The 14,303-nt window shown below is 40.7% G+C and overlaps 1 protein-coding gene across 1 annotated transcript in view; it reads left to right on the plus strand.

Moving 5' to 3' along the window:
* Positions 1–4,648: 4,648 nt before the first annotated feature.
* Positions 4,649–14,303, plus strand: part of LOC116859162 (zinc finger protein 474-like) — a 55,898-nt gene continuing 46,243 nt past the window's right edge. The window contains exon 1 of the mRNA XM_032844243.1: positions 4,649–4,846. The gene's annotated coding sequence lies outside the window, so the exon portion shown is untranslated. The remainder of the gene's footprint in view (positions 4,847–14,303) is intronic.

Below are 14,303 nucleotides of genomic sequence, written 5' to 3' on the forward strand. Positions count from 1 at the left end.
TCTGCCTTCAGCTCAGGTCATGGTCTCAGGGTCCTGGGATCGAGCCCCACATCAGACTCCCTGTTCACTGGGGAGCCTGCCTCCCCTCTGTCTGCTGCTCTCCCTGCTTGTGCTCTCTTTCTGTCAAATAAATAAAATCTTAAAAAAATGAGAATAAGAGGGAATCCCTTTATAACCTACAGTTTTCAATTTAGAGTTTGAAATGCCCTTCATAAAATGCACATGGAAAGGTAAAATATGAGACTGTTATCAGCCATGAGCACTCTAATTTAAACCAGCTTTGGAAATCTGTGGGCAATAAACTAGTGATTAAGTATTTATTAAATATTTATTATTCACATGCCATAAGGCATTGGACTTCTGCCAGTTCTCTGAAAAAGAGGCCAAATTATTTCAAAATGTTTATATTGCATTAAGTAGAAAACTTTAAGGATTAATCTGGTCTTAACATCTTGTGACTTTTAATTACCTTCAACCAAGCTAGTCACATCATCTTTTTTAACAAAGAAAGGTGTGTGCCCAGCTTAGTGGGTAAATATTTGTGGGCACCTAGTATGTACAAGTTCTGTGTTTGGCTGGATGTGGTGAGTATTGAAAAGGGGGAAGGGAAGCGAGATGGAGAGGTGTGTCAGGACATTCTGGAGAGAGCCAGAACTTGTGAAGGGTTGTCCAGATTCACAGCAGATATTTAAAACCGAGAATCATAGGCCTTCAAAAGAGGAGGATTTACAACACAGTATATTACAAAATATTTTATAATCCCTGGAGCGCCTAGATAAAATCTGAAAAAAACGTCCCCCCGTCCATAGGAGGCGAGATCAAAAGAAAAAAATCCTTCTCTCTGCCCCGGCAGTGTTTTTCATTATGCCAAGGATAAAGCAAGAGAGTCCTTTGACCATTTTCTTTCACTGGAGTCTGAGTTTGAAATCCATGGCACATACACAAATAACTTAATGTCCCCTGCCTCATCAATTTAAAAAAGTCAGGCCAATTATGTACTTTTGCCTGGAGACAGTTGGCTGGACTAGAGGCTATTCTAAAGCCCACTTTAGCTCCAAGAGTTCTGGTTCTATGGTAAACCACTCAAATGCATAGAAAATATCATACCCTTATTGGCCTCCACCCACAAATCCATTTATCTCTTGAACACAGTTGAAGGGCAATTTGTTGTCCTTTTTGTTTTGGCAGTTTAGGAAGGTTTCCATGGTTTCTGTGTCTTCTTGGTCACTTTTTCTATGTCTATCAGAGGTCAACCTTGTCAGCTTTTTGGATGTATGTCCCTCAGGCGTGCATTCCATGGAGTCAGTATAAATCGGCTTCGGGGGTGACATAATTCTAGAAAATACATTGGTTCATGGCCCATCATGGGGCCATAATGCATAAACAGATAGCAAGTTTATCTGTGCTATTAAAATTTCCTGGTTTGGGGTGATTAGAAAAAATATATATATAAAATGATTTGGAAAGAGAGCAATAAAAAAACAATGTTGAGGAACACTGTCTTGGGACAAGGCGTTCTCGGGGCCTTAAGATGTGTTGAGAAAGACTCTGGTGCATCAAATATACTTTATTTTTTATCTTAAAAAGTCTGTATTTAACTCACTTCCTCTGCCCTTTCTAATCTACCACAGGACACTTTCTGAAAATGTTTAAATTGAGACATCTTCAAATTCAATGCGGCACATAAAACTCTTCCCTTGTGACAAAAGGTGTGGCTTGGAGAACAACTCTCTCTCTCTTGAGATCAGACTGTTCTGGGTGGCAGTCTGGCAGTGAGATCTTGCAGGAGGCTGTGAAAGGGGTCCTCGGGCACCAAAAGGACACACACCTCAGTCCCAGTCTTCCTTTGGGATTAGCCTCGAAACTATGGGCAAGTCGCTTAAAGCCTCTAATGCCGTTTCCTCATCTGTAGGACAAGGGTCCTGTTGCTTCACCTGGTAAGGTGGTGGAAGGGTTTGAGATGATGGACAGTAGCCGTCTCTGAGTGAGGCAGAAAGGCAAAGTAAACCATAACCGGGTAGAAGAGAACAAGACGCCCCATGGACCTATTTTGCCAAACTTCATAAACATCCTGTTTGAGCTCCTGCTGCTGCCATTAAAAAAAAAATTCTTGCACACAGAATGTAGCCCCTGTCCTGTATAAAGAATGAAGTATTCAAAAGTATTATAAGTCGCTTTCAAAGGGGGACTTGGATTTTGCCTCAATAAAGGGACATCAGAACCATCAGAGAAACCGGCAAGGAGCCGTATTTCTCCTGCTCCATAAAAATCACCATGATTTATTCCTTTAATGAAAAAGTCAGGGGCTCTTGCAGGCACAACAGCTGTGATTTTATGAAGGGAACCTAAGCCAGAATTCCTTGTGGTAGGGCTGTTGCCACAAGGGGTCAGATCTCTATTATTGGTGGAGCCTGGCATCAGCCCACAGAGACACAAACAGGACTGGACAGCCAAGAGCTTGAAATAACTCTCAATTGTTGTAGGTGAGAAAAGCTCATGCAATACCAAACTGGACTAAATCTGTTTAAGGAAGGGCGTCAGTGTCTTTGATCCGCGGCTGAGCTGAGTATCTGGCGAGGGAAGAGAAAAGGGAACACAGTCCCCTCGCATCTTAGACTGGTTGCTGGTCGTCCACTCAGCACATGTGAGCACTTAAGCTGTTGCCCTGAATCAAGGGCTTTTCTCCTCAATGTTAAATACAGTGAGGGGTAAATATTTTGGATTCATCAGCCTCCAAGTATTCTTCAGATGTTTTAGTTTCGAGCAAACAGAATACATCGTGCTGGGCGCATTCTTCCTTGATTTTTTTTTTTTTTAAAGGACCGTGTGTGATTTATGGGAAATGGAATCCATATGTTTCTGCTTTGTTTACACTTAAGTCATCAAAACGTTGTGTTGTAAGAGCTATGTGATGTCCGAGTTGCCTTGTGAGCTTGATCTTTCCGTTGTTTAAATACAAACAGCTCAAAAGCGCTGGTCTCTCTAAAAGGCCGAGAAAGAGAAAGACCAAGAGAGACCGAGAGACCTAAGAAGGCCTGTGGGGCCAAGATGAAATCGATTTGAACATCCCGGAGGTCACTTTAGGCTGAAACTACAACCCCATGAATTTCACATGGGTCCCGAATTTACAAGAAAACAAAAGCTCCTCGGCAACCAGTTTCAGAAGCAGCTCTGGTAAAGGCAGGGAAACTGCTGGCCAGTCAGCCACCCAACCGGGAGGACAGGGCTCTGAATGTGCTCTTAGCTGCCCAACAGATTCTTGTGCCCACTACTGGAGGACCTGTTGTTTCGGGCTCCCCCCAGAGCAGTCTCTCCAGCCGGGGAAAAGAACCCTTTGCCCCACTGAAGCTCGGCAGTCTCTTCTGTCCGTGTGTTCCCGGGCTGTCCTGCCCTAGGCCAGAGTTCCCTACTGTTCTTCTGCCATCTGGCCCAAGTGGCTGGCCACTGAACGGAATCCTGTGGGTGCATGTGGGACGGTGATTATTGACTGGGCAGTGTCTTATCTCACTCAGCTGACAATAGGGCCGAGAAAACATGGAGTTTGGGTCAAGTACAAAATAGGTTGACTGGGGACCCACAAATTAGAAAAAAGCCCTCTGTAAAGCAACGTTTTCTCGCTCCCACCCTTAGAGCAGCTCTTAAGTCACTTCAAGCGTGCTCTATCACTTATCTGTGGCATTTTAGGAAAGAGTTCAGAAGAAAAACATCCAAATTGGAACTACTTTGGGGGATAGTACAATCGAAACATCATTAAATCTCTCTGTATAGTCATCGTTGGAGCGTTACAGAACGTTAGGATGTGAACTTCATCATCCGGCAGGGTCTCTAGACATGAATTCAACAGAATGCACAGTCCTGTGAATCACCTGTATTTTCCAAATCAGCTATCTGGGAGTAAGGAAGCAGCTCCTACTGGAAATATATTGGTGTACAATATATGAGTTATGCACAAGCACGTGCATATATGAGCATATATGCATATATATGAGCACACATGCGCACTTATGCAGGGTTTGATGAGATCAGAGCATTTGTTTGCTTTCGGAGCTTCTCTTCCACGAAGAGACTGTGGATTTTCCCCACGTTTGTAAACCGTCTGACCTCGGGAGCTTTAGTGCACGCAGAGTATTTCAAAGTAAGAACGTACCACAATTGGCTTAATGTCTCAGTATTTTTCAATAGGGGGCTTAGAAAAATCATTCTTTCAGATACATTTTGGAATGTTGACTGGAGTTCTTAAAGTCATTTGCTGTGACTTGAGACGCATTAGAAAATAAACTACCCCTAACGTCCACATCTTCATGGAGAATCTCCCATTTGTCTCCCTAAGAGGCCAGGCTTCCTGACTATAGATGATGCTTTCTGAAGACCTTAGACAAGATCAGTAAGACAGTAAATTCTTTCTTTCTCTTCCTTAGAAAAAGAAAAGGGGTTCCACTCCATTTCCTCCCTGAAAAGAGCCTTGTGGCTTAAATTCATGCACCTCTCCTCCTTCGGGGCTCAGTCCACTGGAGTCAACTTCCAAGAAAGCTGAGATCCATCCAGACCTGTTGTACTATTGGTATCAGAGTCCCTCCACCCCTTATTTTGGATTTTTCCAGTCCGTTGCTACAGAACTCGGTGCTGTCCCTTTTGTTGACAGGTTGCCAGGATACCTCTAGGCAACAAAGGCTGGGGTTTCTCTTCCTGGCAGCCCAGCCGTACATACTCAAGAACTCTTGCAAGAGGGCATGTGAATCCTGGAGTTCCCAGCTCTTCTGCTCCTGTTTCCACCAGCCCCCTCCCTGAGGGGCTCATCAGGCCATGACATAAGCTGAAGCAGAAGGGTGACAACAAACCTTGCCAGGTGAGGCTCTCTTGGAAAGTGTGCTTTTCCTCTGTTGTCTAACTAATCAGTCAGTCTCCAACCTTACCTTTCCACTAATGATAGAGGCTTATGTTAGGCCATCCTGGTCTCCTCCACTTCCATCTCGTTAGCATGTCATAAATACTTTCTCACTAGAGAAAAGAAACCTCAGGGTACCTGGGTGGCTCAGTGGGTTAAGCCACTGCCTTCAGCTCAGGTCATGATCCCAGGGTCCTGGCATCGAGCCCCACATCAGGCTCTCTGCTCAGCAGGGAGCCTGCTTCCCCCTCTCTCTCTGCCTGCCTCTCTGCCTACTTGTGGTCTCCCTCTCTCTGTGAAATAAATAAATAAAATCTTAAAAAAAAAAAAAAAAGGAAAGAAAAGAAACCCCAAATAAAATAATGAATCACGAAGTAAAAACCCTTGACTGACAAAGTAACAAGTATCATTTTACTTCACTGGGTGGTGCTGGCAGTAATGTGAACTCTAGAGTCAATGTTTTAGGGGTTAAAAGAGAACCAAAACCAAATTCCAATTGAAGAGATAATATTATTTAAGGATTTTATTTATTTCTTTTATTTTAGAGAGAGAGAGAGTATCAAGCAGACTCTGCGCTGAGCACAGAGCCCAAAGCCGGGCTCCATCTTACGACCCTGAGGTCATGAACTAAGCCAAAACCAAGAGTCAGTCACTCAATTGACTGAGCCACCCAGGCGCCCCAAGAATAATATTATTTAAATGTATAATTATTTAAAAATAATTGTCTTCAATGAAAGGTAGATAAAATGTTTTTTACATTAACCCAGGATTACATGTTTATTAGCCAAATTATCCCTGAAAGAAAAAGGGGTGAGAAAGGCTAGAGTTACTTAGGTGAATCAGCAGATTTTTTATTGAGATAAAATGTACATGCGGAAATGCAACTGATCCTAAGTTCTTAAATTCAAGTGCCTAAAATCAGTGAGTTTGACAAATATACATAATCCTGTAAACCATCACTTAAGCAAGACATGGACATTTCTATCATCCAGAAAGCTTCCTCATGTCTTTTGTAGTCCATTGTCCCTCCGTGAGCCACCACTGTTCTGATTTCTATCACTAGAGAATAACCGGGCTGTCTGTGAACTTCATAGGAATAGATTCACACTTGTATCTGACTTCTTTGGCTCAGCAGAATGTTTCTGAGATGATCCCATGTTACTGTGTATGTTTCTAGCTCAATTCCTTTTATAGGCGAGTATTATTGTATTATAGGATTATCCTGCATTTGTTTATCTCTCCTCCTGTTCATTGGTATTTGGCTTGCTTTCAGTTCGGGTCTCCTGTAACTAAAGCTGCTATAATCACTCTTGCACAAGTCTCTTGGTAAACATACGGTTTCGTGTATCTCAGGTTCAGACCTAGCATTGAAATTGATGGTAGGTGTATGCTTGACTTTATAATGGGTATGAAATGATATGTCACTGTGGCTACAATTTGCATTCCCCTGACTAATGAAGTTGAGCATTTTTACATGAGCTTGTTGGGCATCGCTGTCTCACTTTTATTAACTATCTGGTTACATTTCTTGTTCATTTTAGATGTTTCTTTTCTTGTTTATATCATCTTCACTGATGTATACGTCACGTCCAGTAAAATGCATATATTTTAAGTACACAGTTTGATGAGTTTTGACAAAGGATTACACCCATCTACCCACCAGTGTTATCAATATAAGAACATGTCTATTACCCTTTGTAGTGCATTCTCCACCCACCCAGCCCCCCAACAAGCAATCACCGATCTTCTTTCTCTCCCTTCCAGATTATCTTTGCCTGTTCATAGATAGAATAATTCAGCATATTCTTTGCACCTCTCTTCATTCAACAAAATATTTTTTCTTTTTTTTAAAGATTTTATTTACAAAAAAAAAAAGATTTTATTTATTTATTTGACACAGAGAGAGAGATCACAAGCAGGCAGAGTGGCAGGCAGAGAGAGAGAGGGGGAAGCAGGATCACCATTGAGCAGAGAGCCTGATGTGGGACTCGATCCCAGGACCCTGAGATCATGATCCGAGCTGAAGGCAGAGGCTTAACCCACTGAGCCACCCAGGTGCCCCTTAACAAAATATTTTTTGAGTAGGATCACTGTATCAGAAGTTTGTTCATTTTTATTGTGGGGTACTATTCTATCCCATGAATATCCCATAATTAGCTTATGCATTTACCTGTTGAGATACGCTTGTGTTGTTTCTTAGATTTTTCACTATTAAGAGTAAAAGCTTTTGTAAACATTCATATACGTCTTTTGTGGACGTATGTTTTTACTTCTGTTGGGTGATGATTTAGGGATAGAATGCCCATGTTTGTAGGTGGGTGTTGGTTTAAATTTGTGAGATTCTGCCAAACTGGTCTCCCGAGTGTTTATATATTTCACACTTCCACCAGGCATGTGTGGGAGTTCCGGTTTTCCCACCTCCTCACTAACACTCGGTATTAGCAACCTTTCTAATTTTAGCCATCCTCATGTGTGGTATCTCTGGTTCTAGTTTGCATTTTGCTAATGACTAACAGCTAATGATGTTGAATTTTATTTCATGAACTTATTGACTATTTATACTTTTTCTGTTATGCATAATCTATTCAAAACTTTGGCCCATTTTTAAAAATTGGGTTGTCTGAATTATGACCATCTATATATAGCTAGATAGATATAGATATATTATAAATCCTTTCAAATATATGTCTTCTAAACATTTCTTTCCAATCTATGACTTTGGCTTTTAATTTTCTTGATGGTGTTTTGTTTTTTTTTTTAAGATTTTATTTTTTTATTTATTTGAGAGAGAGAGAAGGAGCAGAGGGAGAGGGACAAGCAGACTCCATGCTGAGTGTGGAGCCTGACTGGGGGCTTGATCTCATGATGCTGAGATCGTGACCTAAGCTGAAATCAAGAGTCAGATGCTTTAACTGATTGAGCCACCCAGGCACTCCTTGATGGTGTTTTTTATTTTATGGTTTTTTTTTAAGACTTTATTTATTTAAGAGAGAGAGAGATAGCAAGAGAGAGTGTGAGTGGAGGGGGAGGGGCAGAGGCAGAGGGAGAAACAGGCTCCCCACTGAGCAGGGAGCCAGAGGTGGGGTTCATCCCAGGATCCTGGGATCATGACCCAAGCAGAAGGCAGTTGCTTAACCAACTGAGTCACCCAGGTGCCCCTTGATGGTGGTTTTTAAAGAACAGAAGTTTCTAATTAATACAAAGGAACATTTTTAAATTCTATTTTTTTTTAAGTTTAATGCTTTTTTGTGTTTTGTCTAAGAATTCTTTGTATCTACTGAAGTCATAAAGATATTTTTCTTTGCTTTCTTCCTAAAGCTTTATAGTTTTTATACTTGTACATTTTACATATTATAGTTTTTATATTTAGTTCTATGATCCACTTTGAATTAAGTTTCATGTGTGAAAGAAGAGAATTGATATTAACTTTTCCCCTACATGTATCTAGTTGTTTCACCATCATTTGTTTAAAAGATTTTCTTCCCTCCATTAAATTGTCTTAGCATCTGGGTCAAAAATGAATTGACTGCGTATGTGAACAAACCATATTTTTCTGGATTCTATTCTGTTACATGAACCTATTTAACTATCTTTACTGGCATTGTTAATTTTTAATAAAGCAGCTCATCTTGGCTTATAAGTGGTGCGGCAATTATTAAAAACAAATATACAAGTGGAGTCCTTCCATGATTTCTTGCCACTGGAACTATGCATAAGAGTTTGTATTAAGTTGGACATTTTTTTCTTGCATGTTGTCCAAATTTTTCCCTGGGCAATAATCTGATTTTAAGTGATTCTATAACAAACAAAACCCAAAAATGTACAGTCATAAATGTATCCAAGAATGATAATCCCAGCAAAAGAGATGCATTTTTCAAATGTATTTATACAGAATGATATGTGAACTTAATTTTCATTTCTTCCTTCAGTAATTTTTGAGTGTCTACTATATTGCAGGCACAATTTTGGACAAAGCAAGAGGGAAGGGAATTATTTCTTGGTCCATAATTTTTGCAAGGAAACATTACTTATAATCTCTGTTTCCTATTTAACAATTTATTCCTCACAATTATAGAGAAAAAAATCCGTATCGAATAAAATAAACATCAGGTTAATTGTCTTCATACATTCCTGTGAATTGACAGAAAATTATCGACACTCAAGTGTTTACTAAGGAACATTTCCTCAGGGTTTCCAAGTTTGCTATCGCTGTCAAAAGATATCCATTCCTTCTGAGCCTCAGGATGCAAACTGTCATTTCTTTCAGCTGCATTTTTCAGCTTATTTTAGAATTTGAATTTCATATATTATTTCTAAGAGCAATTTCCTCACAAACTTGGACTTTAATTTGGCTGTTCCTTCTGGGTGCGTAAATAATTTAAATGAATATGTGATATCTCTTAAATAATTTTCCCAACTTCTCTGGTGAATGAAACATTTTTAAGAATACATGCAACTTAACTGACAACATTTGTATTATAAAAAAAAAAAAAAAATTAGAGGGGCGCCTGGTTGGCTTAGTAGTTTAAAGCCTCTGCCTTCGGCTCAGGTCATGATCCCAGGGTCCTGGGATCGAGCCCCGCATCGGGCTCTCTGCTCCGCGGGGAGCCTGCTTCCTCCTCTCTCTCTGCCTGCCTCTCTGCCTACTTGTGATCTCTCTCTCTCTCTCTCTCTGTCAAATAAATAAATAAAATCTTAAAAAAAAAAAGAATACACACAAGTCTTAAAAAAAAAAAAAAAAAAAAAAGCAAAAAAATGTGAACTGCTGTGGAACACCCTTCCTGAGGAAGCTGGTGATGATTCCCATGGAGTCTTAAAAACACAGCGCGTTTTCGGAGCATCACAGCATAGAAGTATGGCACCAGGCATAGCATGCACCATGTTGGGGCTGCAGGGAGGGAGAACGTACGGGAGGCGGCCGCTGAGAGATTCAGAGTGGCAACAAGCTGCAGAGAATGCCCTGAGTGCCATACAGCAAGAGATTCTGCTTGTTTTGTTGTTGTTTGAGAGAAGTCTCTGTGAGGAGCCTGACTGAGTCCCATGCAAGCGAGACCTGGTAGAATTCTGCTTGCACTGAGCGCTACTTTATAATTCACGTTGATTCGTAATCGGATGGATGTTTCACTGTTAAAGTAAAACGGACTCTCCTCTGTAGGCTCTAATTCAGGAGTCATCAAACTTTGGCTGTTCAATGCCCAGATGGTAAATAATTGAGGCCTTGTAGGCCATGTGCTCTCCAGTTGTGGGGCAAGAGCAGCCAAAGCTAAACACAGAAATGAGTAAGTGTGACTTGGTCCAGTAAACCCTTATTTACAGAAAGCAGCAGACAGCTGGCCAGATTGGCTAGTGAGCCATAGTTTGCTAACACTTGTCTAATCTTCAGTTCTGATGAAATAGCTTCCCATCTCACACATGGACATTTAAAGGGCTATGGCTACGGATCTCTTCTTTCTCTGAGCACCCAGTCCTTTGGGGTTCTCTTCAAAAGAGATAACACTTCCAAGAATTAAACTTTGAGATCCATCTTCATTCAGAATGCATGTGATCAAGAGGGACAACGTAAGCATAAGTTCAGCTCAGGAAAACCAACTTCTTAGATCTTTCTTCAGCTTTCTGCCTAGTCACACAGCACCCACTGCCTGAGCTAGCGAGTCCTGTTTCACCTCTGGTGTGCCTGTCAATTATCCCCATTTTTGGAGGAAGCTCCAGGCCATTGATGTTTGTTGCTTATCACTTGATAAAACTGTCTTTGTCATGAGGGTTTGGTCCAGTACTCAGTCCTTGGATGGATTCTCATTTCTCTCCAATTTGGCGGAGTTACACTTCTAAAGCTAGAATACTAATTCCTAATTTCCTGAGGATTACAAGGAGCAAGGTAAGATGCTGAAGGATCCCCAAGACTTGAGAAGATACTACAAAGCTGGCTGTTAACCCTTCCTGTCCAAAAGTCCTGTTGTGTGCGCATGTATTTCTACATGCATGTATATGCCTGTGTGTGCACACATGTACCTCTGCACGTTGGTGCGTGTGTGCGTATGTGCATCAGTATGTGTGTTTGAGAGAGAGAGAAAGTACTGAGAGGAGCGTAGTCAGGATGGCTCTCTTTGAGTTGATGATATGTAAGCAGAGAAAATATGAGAAAACTTGGCAAAGAACTGGGGGAAGATTCTAAGCCATGGCATGAGCCTAAGCAAAGCCCCTTCCAGTCACTTCCCTGACCTATGCTGGAGTGAGAAGGACTTCAGGTTCTTTGAGGACCTGAAAAGTGAACATGGATAAAACTCGAGTGCAAGCAGGGGAGAGTACAGAGGGACCAAGGCAGAGACTTAAAGAAAGAACCAGGTACAGAGGAACTTTGTGGCTAAGCATTTGGATTTTCAGAGTGGAGGGACAACCATGGAACATTTAATTTAACCCAGGGAGTTGTAGGACCTGTTTTGGGATTTAAAGAGTTGAATATGCCTGCTCTGGAAAAGATTGGCACACGGAAAGGGTTATTTATTCCCCTGCTACTGCTGAAGCAGCCTGTGGCCGGTGAGGCCGGTCCATTCACCTACCTGGATGCAAACTCAGGTGGGCAGGCCAAACGTCTAGAAGGAATAACCACCCGCATCAACGATAAGTGTGTTGATGTTTCTATGTGAATTAATGTAATATCACATGGAGTTACCCAGTATGGAATAACCACCCGCATCAACGATAAGTGTGTTGATGTTTCTATGTGAATTAATGTAATATCACATGGAGTTACCCAGTATCAAAGGGGTAGGACTGAGATAGGTGGGAAAGAATATAGGAAAGAAGATGCATGAAGATAAAAATCAGAGATGACAAGAGATGACATGGTGAGCAGAAAGAAAGGAGAAGGGGAGTGGAGGGGGATATGAGGTTTACTTCTCTGGCAGATCATTAATAGGTGATCATACAGAAAATGAGGAATGAAAAGCCAAGTGTTCTAGTGTCTACTAAAGTAGAGCCTTTTACCTTTCCTCTTGCCCTCTTCTCCCCACCCCCTCCTCTCCCATGCCAGTCCACGCTAGGATCAAGAACCTCGCTGGAAAGTTGGGGCAAAGGAAAACACCCTCATGATCATTTCAGTCTGAACTCACCACCGCTGTGACTTCTTCCCAGTCCAGAGATAGGGTCAGGGGTTGTTTTATTAAAATGACTGTGAAACGAATGAAGAGCAAAATGAGAAATAATAAGGATGGGAGAAGAAATAAACAATTGCAGATAGAGTCAGAATTCAATTTTCAGCCAATGATTGTCCTTATTAGTACCATCTGACCTGATTCCAATCCAACATATTGTTACCAAATGAGTGTTAGATGGATCCTGGCATCAATTCTTTGCTAAGTGATGATTATGACAATGATTCTCAATATATTCTCTGACCTAGAAAGAATATGTGAAGAGATGTGTGTGTGTTTGTGTCTTTGTCTGTGTGCGTCTATGTGTTCTGGTGTGTGACCCCCCATGACATGATAATAAATATAGCTAGTAAAAATTCCAGCCTGTTGCTAAGTAACTATATATATATATATATATACACACACACACACATATACATATAAATTCATTGGAAAGATGGGTATACATATATTTAATTTGTGAAAAAATATGTTATGGATCATTTTAAAGTCATAAATGTATAAAAAGAAATAAGGATTTACATTATTTGAATCAGTTCATGGCATTTTCCTTCAAAAATACAAAATGATTGTGCAACATAAGAATAAGATAAATCTTGGATTACTTTGTCTATTTAGTTCCAAGTGAACCATCTTATATATGAAACACATGACATTTTGAGTAACAAAAATTAAAACCACATTTTCCTCTTCAGTTAACGTATTTCTTATGTCAAAGACTATGTCAAGTGGCGTTTAATTATTTTAGTTATTAGCATATTTATGGGTGATAAGAAACTTGCAAATGAGTTTTCAGCAGAGACTCCCAGGACAAGCTTATTGATAAGCAGCACTGGAATACTGCTGTAGCTAAAATGACTTAATTGGACACTATCCATTGGTTTCCTAAATAAAATAGGTCTGAGTGCTTCATGAATAATTTATCTTTTTTTTAAAGATTTTTTAAAAAATTTATTTATTTGTTAGAGAGAAAGCAAGCACAGGCAGAGAGGCAGGCAGAGACAGAGGGAGAAGCAGGCTCCCTGCCGAGCCAGGAGCCAGATGTGGGACTCGATCCCAGGATGCTGGGATCATGACCTGAGCCGAAGGCAACGGCTTAACCAACTGAGCCACCCAGGTGTCCCTGAATAATTTATCTTTAATGTGATGGCATCTCTTTCAATGTTAATTTTGTAAGTGGAATTTTACAATTAACCAACAAGGATTGAGTTTGTATCCTAAAATCGTCGTTCCTCCGTACAGTATTTGCAGGATAGATTCTAAATCTATACATCCTCAAATATTGATTCCATAGCGTCAAGGAGATATGTCAACCTCTTCTCTCTATACCTATTTTTAAATAGAAACATGGTATATAAGATCTTGGTGTTTAAAAATTAGGAACATGGTGGTATGAACAAATAAATGAAAACCAGCTTAAAACATTTAAATGAAAGCTTCTGGGGGGAAAGAACATTGGGGCGTGGGGGGCGGGGAGGAAGTAAAGCACTGAGAAATTGCCAAAGCTTGCTGAAAGCCAATGCAGATTTCACTAAGGGTTTCTCAACTATAGTTGCCCACCCTGGGATCCAGGGTAACAAAATAGTTCTCAAGACAGAGAGGAAGGGAAAACCTTTTTAGGCAGCTTAGGAGACACATGAGAAATTTGACATATTTGTCTCCTAGTGGAACACCCTTTTGTAGATAGGACTTCCCAGCATGAAAACTCAGGAAAAGGAAAGGAAGAGAGATGAAGAGGATTTTTGTGATCCCTTGTATTGGTGTCCCACAGACATAGGTTGTTGGATTTCTCAGAAATATTTACCTGGGAGCTGGGCCAACTGCGAACCATTGCAGAAAACCTACAGGAGAAGAGCTCAACTAGACCTTAGGACTGGGAACTCTAGGACTGGCCTATCTGCTCTATAGAAAGACAAGAAAATGACATGATTTAAAAAATACTATGGCACTAGTACAGTAGTTACAACCGTGAGGGAAAAGCCAAGACCATCACTGAAGCACCAGGATTGTTGAGCCTCAGATGACCTCCGGACTTCTTACTTTGATAAAAAGATATGCCTCTATTTCATGAAGTGACGGGAGTAGGATTTTCTTCATTTGTAGTGACGCAAAATCTTAAAAATACATAATTGAGGTAAACATGTTGTGAAAACGAGCCTGTTAACTCATGGTTGGAAGGGTTGGACTTATGTCCAACCTTACGTCCAATAAGACTTATGTCCGATAATGTGTTGTTGTTTGTGGTGGTGAAGGGAACTCAAAAATTA

This window comes from Lontra canadensis, unplaced genomic scaffold (genome assembly GCF_010015895.1).
Source record: "Lontra canadensis isolate GAN:19392208 unplaced genomic scaffold, GSC_riverotter_1.0 scaffold4, whole genome shotgun sequence".
Taxonomy (NCBI): domain Eukaryota; kingdom Metazoa; phylum Chordata; class Mammalia; order Carnivora; family Mustelidae; genus Lontra; species Lontra canadensis.